Here is a 10,652-nt window from a genome sequence, read left to right as displayed (position 1 = left end):
GGAACGTCTTCATTTCAACTTGGCCTAGCTCTAGCTTTCGAGAGACAGACCGCAAAATTTTCGTATCGACAGCCGCTTACTCTCTCTCTCCCTTCTTTTCATTCTCTCCTTTTCTTCTTTTCCTTTCGTAGAAATCGATCAGTCCCGGCTCGAGAGGATCGACCAACGGAAACTCGGTTCGAGTTTTCGCACGCGCGCGACACTGGCGCGCATCCCATAACCGTTGCCCGCCTAAATTCGAGCGAGAAGCCATGCGTACTTACGGGTACGTCTCTCTTCCCGCGATAAAGCATTTCGATCGCGTATCTCGAAGGACGCGAATCTGCATTCGTTATCACGCCTCGACATGGATGGTGCGTACCTACGGCCGGGCAAAGGTAAACACCTTGCAGTTTATTGATACAGATGCATCGAAAAAGTTACGGCAGACATCCTACTTACGGATTAAATAAGTGTACAGTCGCGAAGGACGGGCGGGCGTCGCGAATCGAAGGAATTGCATCTGTGAAAACGATCGCGTCTGCCTCTGTCGGGACGAAGCGACGCATTCCAAGCATCGGAAGAAGCATCCTCGATATCCTACCACGATTATTCAGACACGGATAGTTTCGACCACGATCGTTCGACGTTTGAATCCAGGAAAATGGCCAGGAAATGGCATCTAGGGAAACATAGACAGGATTGTTTTTTTTTTTTTTTTGCATGCGCGGTTAAACGTAGGCAAATTCGGCTAAATGCCGCGATAGGGCTTGAAACGGAGAAGGAGGGGAAGGGAAAAGAGGGAGAGAGAAGGAAGCGGCAAGAAGGGTGTGTGTATAGAAGGGGGAAAGGGAGGATGAGGAAGAAACGGAACAGAGAGAGGGTTAGGAAGGGTGCAGGCAGTGGCGAGTAGAGCGGGAAAAGCGCGCGAAAAGCGGTTGGGAGAGAAAGACGGAGAGACGGACACGGATAGAGAGACGTGGGCCAGGGGTCGAGGTTCGGGGTGTGGGGTGACGAAGAGAGAAACGAAGGGGCAGAGCGGGAAGGCAGGCGAACGGTCGAGACTCGAGAGACGGGCGAGGGGAACGAACGAACAGACGAACGAACGACGAACGAACGAACGAACAAACGTACGAACGTACGAACGAACGAACGAACGAACGAACGAACGACGAACGAACGACGAACGAACGAACGAAGTGTTGCATGAAAGAGGAGTAGCAAGAAGACGAGAGAGAGAAAGAGAGAAAGAGAGAGAGAGAGAGAGAGCGAAAGAGCGAGAGAGGGACAAAAGCTAGGGTTGGGGGACCACTAGCGAGGAAGTGGTGGGGCCAAAGAATTGGCGAGGACCAGGCTGCTCGGAGCAGGAGGAGGAGGAGGAGAAGGTGGTGGCGGCGGCGGAGGTGGAGGAAGAGGCGGCTGTGGAGGAGGAGGGTAGTCGAGTGTAGTCGGAGGGGTGGCGCGGGGCAGGAGGCTGAGTATAGGTGGGGGTTGCCGCCCCTCTCACGCGTTAACCCCGCCAACGTGGAGAAAATCGAGAGAAAGAAAGGGACGGACCGAGGGAAAGAGAGAGAACGGGGGCCACTGCCCCTCTCCTCGTTCCGCGAGGTTCCTATGAATTTTGCGACACTCAATAAAAAGTGGTTCCACGAGGTTAACATTTCGGTAACTATACCCTCGCCTACCCAGGGCGCGCACGCACGCAGCACCGACGAGAGCGGATCGGAGCGGACGCGTAGAGACGACGAGGACGACGAAGACGACGAGGACGACGACCACGACCACGACGACGACCACGTTCACGATCACGACCACGAGGACCACGAGGACGACGACTACGACGACGACGACGACGACTACGACGACGACTACGACGACGACGACGACGACGACGACGACGACGACGAAGAAGAAGAAGAAGAAGACGCAGCGCGCAAGGACGCCGACCACGAAGACGAAGAAGACGACGACGACGACGATATCACGCGACAACGACGGCGGCGACGACGACGACCACGTCGGAAGCACGCACGCACGCATGCACGCACGCAGGCAAGCAGGCTCGCTTGCACACGATTTCACGACGACGGCGTGTGTAAACACACGCGCGGAGAGAGGACGCGTGTAAACGGCATACACACGGATGCGTGACGCGCGTGTAGAGAGAGAGAGAGGAAGCGTGCACACACCTACGGAAATTCAGACGTGCGGGCCGAGCCGGTACGCGCGCGTGCAGAGAGAGAAACACGGTCGTGTGTAGCAGCGAGGAGAGTGAGAGAGGGACAGGAAGAAGGAGGAGGAAGGAGAGAGAGAGAAAAAGTCCGAGGGACACACACAGGGGCGCGCGGGCGCACGCATACATGCACGCGCATGCACGCATACCACGAGACCGCCGAAAAAACTGCACGGGAGAGGCGCAGCAACGGGCAAACCGAACCGCGCGCGAATCAAGTGCTTTGGCCAGTCGCGTTCCCAATCACTCTACGACTAGGTAGTCCCCCGGTGTGTCCTAAAGAAGCGGCAGGGAGCTGGTCCTTCGCTCGATGGTGTCGTCCCGCAAGATAATACCGGATACTTTGCCGCGGGATCCTTCTTCGGTGATCAACAACAGAGATCCAACAACGCTCGCCGATACGCCGTTCTAGATCTTTTTACGCAAGAATCGCTCGCCGATCCTCGTTCCACATTCGCTCGATCATTCGTAACATTTTGCGCGTGATATACCGTGACACCGTGCAACATCGCAACGGTTGTTGGAAGATCAAACGGGAGTGCTGCGTATAAACGTTTCCTTTTTTTTTTTTTTTTTCCCTCCCTCCCCCTGTTTTTCCTTTTCCGTTGGCGCGTTCTCTCTCTCTCCCCGAATCGAATCGTGCCGAACCGCGGAGGCCACTGTCCGCGACCGCGACCGAACAAGAAGGAAGAAATATTTTGCGCGTCGATCGAAGACGAGGATCAAACGAGTGAACGCAATAAGGAGTGAACGATCGAAATCGATCCCCGATTCGGAGGAAGAGAGGCATCGATCGTGGGATATTCATCGTGGCCGATATTTATCAACGCGGTGATTCCACGCGCGTCGCACACGTTGCGGGCACCGAGCAAGGGAGAGAAAGGGAGAAAAATCGCGTTCTTCTTCGCGATACGGTGTGCTGCCGCGGTGTTACGCCGTGCCACTGAGGATTGCCGGACGTGTCTTCCCGTCCTTGTTCTTCTTCTTCTTCGACCCTTGAGTCCTTCGAAGCGCGAGTGACACCCGCGCGTGCATCGATACATTATCGCATCTTATCGAGCGAGGAGGAGAGTATTCGTCTTGGAGTAGCCGTCTCGGAGAGGACGAGGGAGGAAAAGTGAGACGAACGAGAAAAGAAAACGAAAAAGAAGCGGGGGGTTGACGGAGGAAAAAAGAGTGCGACCGTACCGTTATTACCCTCTCTTTTTCCCTTTTTTCTCTTCCTTTCTTTTTTCCCCCTTTCTTTCTTCCTTCTCTTCACTCCCGACCCTTTTCGCATCGTGAGACTACGTAGCGAGCGAAGAAAAGAAGAAGAAGAAGAAGAAGAAGAAGAAGAAGAAGAAAGAGAAGGAGGAGGAGGAGGAGGAGGAGGAGGACTGTACATTATCGGTTGACGGTGATCGGTGACGGTTGGATCGAGAGAACGGCATCTTTCGATTTGTGTTGGTTCGATTGTTGTCGATTCGTGTGGATCGTATCAGGGTCACGTTGTCGACGACGTTTCGTCGTACGCGGTGAGGATCGGTACGCGCGACGAGTCTCGTTGTTGTCGCCGTCGTACGTTGGCCGTGCACCTTTTCACGAGGATGGACCTACGAGTGTCCCCTGCACGCTCCGCAACGACCCAAGAGACCGCGAGCGACGATTGCATGGCATAGGGAATCTCGAGCGGAATTCAGACTTCCCGGTCCGTGGATCGTCTCCGGCCGACGACGACGACGAGGAGGAGGAGAGGAGACAGGACAGAAATCGACACAGAGAGGACAGCGGACAGCGGAGGACGGCAAAAGAAGGCTCGCTTCGTCGCGATCGTCGCATCCGACAGTCAAACGGTGGGTTTAGCACCGACGACAAGGACACCAGGCAAAGGAGCCCCACACTTTACTTCGCGCTCAACGATCAAGGTACGTCCACAGCTGAGAGTGGTGGCCTTCGGCCGCCTGTCGGCTTCTAAAGCGAGAGACGCGTCCGATAGATAGTATGCTCGAGCGAGAGAAACGCGTATACATACGACAGAGATACGTTAACGCGACTGTACGGGAGAAAGAGTACGAGAGACGGGCGGTGAGAAAGAACGAGAGAGGGAAAGAGAGAGACGAGGGTGTGTGCGCGTGTGTGCGTGACACGGAGGAAACGACAGATCGTGTGTCCGTGAGAGAGAGAGGAAGAGAGAGAGAGAGAGAGAGAGAGAGAGAGAGAGAGAGAGAGAGAGAGAAGTGCGTATACGTGTTCTATTCGTACGTATTCGCGCGCGCTACGCATATGCACGCACACGCATTCGCTTATACACGTATGCACGCACACCACGAGAACTTACTATCGCACTCAACATTGTGTGCGCGCCCGACCGTTGCACATGTCTATATTCGCGACTACGCGTGCATTTATTCCGGTTTGTGTGGTGTACCACGTATGCAGAAAGTATCGTATACGTATTACACATCGTACGTGTATATATATATTTACACGTATACACGTGGAAAGAACGAGCGAGAAGAAGGTATCGTAAGCATGATTTGGTCGATGTTCACGGACACGTTTCGCGTGTCTACGCTCAGCTAGTTAACCCGTCTCGGTAGAGTACCTATAGTACGGACATATATATATATATATCTACGTACGTACGGTTTATAATACACGCACACATAAATATATATACGCATACGTAGGATAGAGCGCGTGTAAAGAGCAGCAGCAGCAGCAGCAGCAGCGCGACCGTGAAAGGTAGACGCGTGTAGCGGCGCTAGTTTAGTAGCGTGTTTGCCCATGAAGGGAGGGATCGCCTCCTGTGCGGCTAGACGATCGCTAGACGAATATAATGCCAGACGTTAGAGGTTGGCTGGGAAATGACGTAATCCGTCTGCCAGCGCTCCGATCCTTTTGTCGCGCGCGCCGCTCCGGGCCGCGTGTTACGAGTACCGTGTGTACGTACGTTAAGCTCGACCCTGCTCCTCGTTCACTCTCGTTTTCTCCGTGTTTTTTGCCCGGTTTTCCTAGTCGCTCCTGCGTACCGGCCGCTCTCCCTCTCCCTCTCTTTTCTTCCTTTTTTTTTTTTTCTCTCATTTCTCTCCCTCTAGCACCCCGCCACCTCTCTTTTCCGCTCCACTCTCGCCCGTTTCCTCTTTCTCTTTTTTCCCCCCCGGCGTTCATTCACGAAAAATTCCGCGTCTCGTAATACGACGCTCGTTCTCCTCTCTCTCTCCCTCTCTCCCTTTCTCTCTCTTTGTCCGTTCGTCTCTTTCGCTCTGTCGTGCGCGCGCGAGCGGAAAGCAATCGCCAACCCGTTGGCGAGATTCAATTAAACCGGGCCACGTCGCGGCGATCGCGACGATGATTCGCTTTTATTGCTCCACCCATCCTCCTATGGTATTTGGAAAAATGAAAAAACGAAAACATCCGTACCAGGAAATCGGCCGTTCCTCCTCAAGGTCACGCCGATCCATCGACTCTTTCACGAGTAGAGCGAAACACTGTCCGTGTTTTGCTGGCCCGCGTTACGTGGTTGGCTCCCTTTTACTCCCATCGAATCGACGTCTCCGATCTCTCTCTCTCTCTCTCTCTCTCACTCACTCTCTCTCGATTCTCCTTCCAACACGACGATGGCCAACAACAGGCCATCCTCCTCTCTTTTCTCCTCGATTTCTCTCTGCAACGTCGAAAGAGAGGAATCTCGGTTTGGCGGAGGTGCGCTCTCACGATGTCGTTTTCGACCCTACGCACGACTCTCCCGGACGCTTCACGATTTCTCTCTCTCTCTCTCCCTCCCTTTCCTCTTCGCTCTCAGGACGTGCAACGTATCGTGCAGATCCCCTATTTTTACGAGCGACGCGCGTTTGTTACACGATGCCGCTGCAAGTTGAAAACACCGACCGACTAGGTATAAATAGATCTCGCGATACCGAAGAGCAGGGGGAGGGAGCGGAAGGTGGGAGGAAGAAGGAGGAAGCGCGAGGGTGACGAGGGCGGGGAGAGAGAGAGAGAGAGAGAGAGAACGAATGGGGATGGAACGAGATGAGGGGAGGCAAAAACGTGGTAAAAAATAAAAACCGTATCTCTTTTACTTTTCTCCCTCTCGTTCTGTCTCTCTCTCTCTCTCTCCCTCTCTCCTCCCCTCTCTCTTTCTATTTAGACGATGATCCGCGTGAGTTCTGGAAAAAGAAAAAGGAGAAAAAAGAGAAAAAAAGGAAGGAAAAATTCACGGAGCCGTTTGCGCGCGTATATTATGCGCGCGTCAGACGGCGCGCGCTCGCCACGCCAATAAAAATTCCTCTGTACAAAGCCGATCCTTGAACGTGAGTTTGGAACCCGTGATCCAGGAGCCTTGAAGGCTCCCGCTCGGCTCTCGCCTACGAACTCATCGAATTTGTCCTCGCTAGAAGGATACCCGTCTTTTTTTCGTATTCCGTTCTTTTAGATCTGGACAGATAGCCGGCCGATTTACACGCATACAACAAGAGGCCTGCCTCGTCGCGTCTCCTCTCTCTCTCTCTCTCTCTCGAAAATTATCTCTTTTCTTTTCTCTTCTTTTCCTTTTTTTTCTTTTTTTTTTTCTCTCTTTTCCCACTCGACTTCTTTTCCCGAACGCGTGCGTTCTCTCGCTTTCCCCCTTTCCCGTGCTCGAGAAGGAGAGGATCGGAAAGAAATCGGCGAGAGAACGCTTAGCGGGCTATTGTGACGGGCGCGTTACGAGGCCGGGCAGAGCAGAAAAGAGGGAAAAGACAAACCAGCTTTACTAGTCTCTCTCGCTTACGCCGTTTTGTCGACGTTCTCCTTGCGTTATGCCAGCCTTACGGCTTTTTTTATCGTCCACAATGACGCATAGATGCCCAGGTGCTCTCTCTCCTGGCTCTCCGCGTGCATGCTCGCCAGCTTACGCACTCCTCCCTTCTCGCTCCCTCCTTCACCCTCTCTCGACACGTACGTGCCCGCACAGGCTCGCTTGCGGCGCAACCGTGTAAATGCGTGCAAAACTCGTGCGACGCAAAATAGGCACGGGAGAAGGAACCACGGTTGCCTCACTTGCCGCGCGACGAGCCGCCGCCTTTTTTTCAACGGGCTCGTCCGTGCGAGCGAGCAATCGGATTTTTCCTTTTTTCTCTCTCTTCTTTTATTTTCTTCTTCTTCTTCTCGCGAAACCTTATTTATTTATTTCTTCCTATTCTTTTTTTTTCCAAGGAAACCACGCTCGAGACGAGACGAGACGAGACGAGACGAGGCGAAACACGTTCGACGATGAATCCGTTTACCGAACGAACCACTTGGCGCCGTTTCCCGCCTCGACGAGTTTATTTTCACCGATCTAACGACACACTTTTTCCCGCTTCGATAATCTCTTGTACGCTTCTCCTCCCCTTTCCCTTCCTCTCTCTCTCTCTCTCTTTCTCTCTCCTCTTCATCCTTGCGTGCCCCCCTCGGTCACGTTGCGAAACAATAACGCATCGAGACGAGTAATCTGTCGTTGCTAAACGTTACGCGATATCTCTGCTCGCACCCGCAATTTGCAATTGGCCTCGTTTTCGCTTCGAGACAGGGTAACATCGCTCGTTCGCTCGCTCGCTTGCTCGCTCGCTCGCTCGCTCTCTCGCACGGGGCAAAACCGGTACTCGGATCGACTTTATCCTCGAGGTATCTGTTGCTCCACGCTTCCATTCCCTCGATCTCAACGCCTCGCTTCGATTCCTTCAAGACTTCCTCCTTCACTTTCGAACGTTTATTCGATCCCCCCCCCCTCTCAGAATTAATTCCGACAATTATATAATGATAAAATCGTCGCGATTAATCCATCCCTATGTATACACGCGAGATGTATACGCGGGATCAAAACGCGATTCCTCCGATTCCTTTTTTCTTCTTTTTCTTTTTTCTTATTCGCTCGGCGAGCACCTGCGCCGAAAGGAAAGGGGGGTATATTATCCTCCGATAACGGTTTCTTCTCCTTGAACGGCGGAGGGTACCGCTCGCACCCGTTATTATTCTCCTCCCTTCCTCTTCTCTCCCGTTTTCTCTGCTCGAGTTCCCGCGGAACTATATCTCGAGCGAGGGCATCGTCGCGTGTATACGTATACACACGCACACGCACACACACACACATGTATATATATATATAGAGAGAGAGAGAGAAAGATCGTTGTTTCGCCGCAACAATTCCGTTTTCGTCTCGTCTCGTCCCGTCTCCAATTCGTCGGCCATAACGTCGATGTGGTTATACGAGTCGATCCTCGTTTACCGCAAGAACGGAGATGTAATGGTGGTGGTGGAAGGGCCACGGGGTATCCGGCCCGCACGAATCGTGTATTATGAAACGAGAAACACGGATGGAAGACGGGCGGCCGATTTGATTCGTGACCGATTCATCGTCAGATAGCGATTATTTTGCTCGTACAGATTTCCAGCCTCGATAAACGGGGACGGAGCAAACGGGCGACGAGATAAAGGCGACGAGTTTCGGAGTCGCGAAAATAAACTGTTTAATTGGCGGCGAGGGGAGAAGCGGGGGAGAAAGGAGAAGGAAGAATCGCATCAAGTAACGCGGATAATCGTCGTGTGGCCGACCGTTGTGTAATTCGTCGAAGGGAACAACACGCGTTCGCTTCTTTGCGCGAAGATAATGTCGCGGATATAATGTAATTTCTCTCTCTCTCTCTCTCTCTCTCCCTCTCTCTTTTTTTCTCGAGTGAAACGGCGGAGAGGAGTCTCTTTTTTCTTTTTTTTTTTTCTTTTTTTTAAATCGATAACGAATCTCGGGTTTCGAGAGCGAAGTTTCGAAGTTCGCGAAACGAAACGAGCGATGTAGTCGAATTTTTTCTTCTTTTTTTTCTTTTTCCGCCTCGATAGTAGTACTTGCACGCACACCGTCTACGCGCAGGTATGCATACACATAATCCGAATCGACCGATTAGATTAGACGCCTAGTAACTAGATTACGCGACGGCCGTGTGTTATCTGTGAAATTAGACTCCGGCTTGAATACGTTATTTAGGCGAACCGGATGCTAGAATAACCTCGGCGAGGATTTAACGGGCGGCCTTTGCCTTGCGATTTATTTACGATTTACTACTCGTCGTCCGGGAATCGTATACACGAATCGTATTCGAATATAAATTTTTTTCTTTCCTTCTTCCTTTCTTTTCCTTCCCCCCCCCTCTCTTCGATTCTTCGATCATCCAGAGGAGGGGAGGGGGAACGATTTTCTCACGTCTTCCTTTTTCTTTCTCTCTTTTTTTTTTTTTTTTTTTTTTCTCTCCTTTTTACGCGATCCAAATTAAAATAATAAATCGATCCTAAGAAACGTATATCGGATACGGTATCTTATCGGCGGGCGTGATTCTCTTTGCCGGCGATGGTCAAATATGCATTTCGCGTGGCAGCTCATTGAAATTCATCACGGCCGCTCCCGTCCGTAGTCTCTCTTAGCGGCGTACGTTACGGAGAGAAAGAGAGAGACACTGGCCGTTATGAGAAGCACTGGCGAGACGTTCGCGAATATACATGCATTTGAATGTACGCGTTGATCTGGGGAACCGGCGGGAACGAACTTTATACCCGTCGAAACGAGCGATTAGGAACGGGGGGAGGGAGGAGAAAAAGAAAGCCGTGTCGTTTCTTCCTCGCCAACTTCTTCTTCTTCTTCTTCTTCTTCTTCTTCTTCCTCCTTCTCCTCTTTCTCTTCCTCCTTCTCGTTCGGCCGTGGAAAAAAAAATTTGAATTTCAAAACACCGAAACGTCCTCGGAGTTTTGCGAAGTTTTGAGAATCGAGCCGCGGATCGCGACGGAGAGCTCGCGTTGCAAATCGCGACTCGACCGTTTCTCTCTCCCTCGAGCCAAAGAGGTTCGAAGAGAGATCGAAGAGAGATCGTCGTAAGACGAGGACGCGAGGATGGAATAAAAAGAAAAGGAGAGAAAGGAAGAGAAAAGAAGAGAAAAGAAAGAGAGAAAGAGAGAAAAAGTTTGGCAAAAAGTCGAGACGCGCGCTTCAAGGTTGTTGGCGTTTCACCGGTCGAAATTCTTTCCGCGTAAAGGCGGCCGGATGTCGCGTGGAATCCCGATTAATTAACAGTGCGCGCATATCATTAAGGTAACAGTATCCATCCACCCATCCATCCATCCATCCATCCATCGCGTGTTATAGCTGTGACCGATCGCCGCCGAATCAGAGAACGGAAACAATGGGCGGCCGGCCTTTAAAAATTCCGTGGCCCACAGCTGATCCGTGACGGATCGGCAAAGTGTGTAACGGGCGAAGTTATATCGACGAAGGTATATATTCCCCTCGGTGCGAAGGATGGAGGAGAGGCGGAGTGTATTTATGCGGACGGCTCTTTCGTTGTTCCTTCTTTGTCCCGTCGCAGCGTTACACGCGCACATGTGCGCACTTGCGCGCACCCACGACCGTCTCGATGAAAAAAAATGTCACGGCCGTGGGTTGCGTGCCGGTTCATCT

General features: G+C 52.1%; 1 protein-coding gene across 3 annotated transcripts in view; it reads left to right on the top strand.

The window, feature by feature from the left end:
• The first annotated feature begins 1,454 nt into the window (after positions 1-1,454).
• The window catches only part of LOC107998782 (broad-complex core protein), a 66,701-nt gene continuing 57,503 nt past the window's right edge, over positions 1,455-10,652 (top strand). For 2 of the 3 annotated variants that reach the window (XM_062083579.1, XM_062083577.1), the window contains exon 1: positions 1,468-4,116. The gene's annotated coding sequence lies outside the window, so the exon portion shown is untranslated. Of the gene's footprint in view, positions 4,117-10,652 lie in introns of all 3 variants that reach the window. The other variant, XM_062083568.1, reaches the window with a different exon arrangement.

This window comes from Apis cerana, linkage group LG13 (genome assembly GCF_029169275.1).
Source record: "Apis cerana isolate GH-2021 linkage group LG13, AcerK_1.0, whole genome shotgun sequence".
In the NCBI taxonomy this organism is placed as follows: domain Eukaryota; kingdom Metazoa; phylum Arthropoda; class Insecta; order Hymenoptera; family Apidae; genus Apis; species Apis cerana.
Note: the sequence above shows the minus strand (reverse complement) of the source record. Positions and strands in the feature narration are given on the sequence as shown.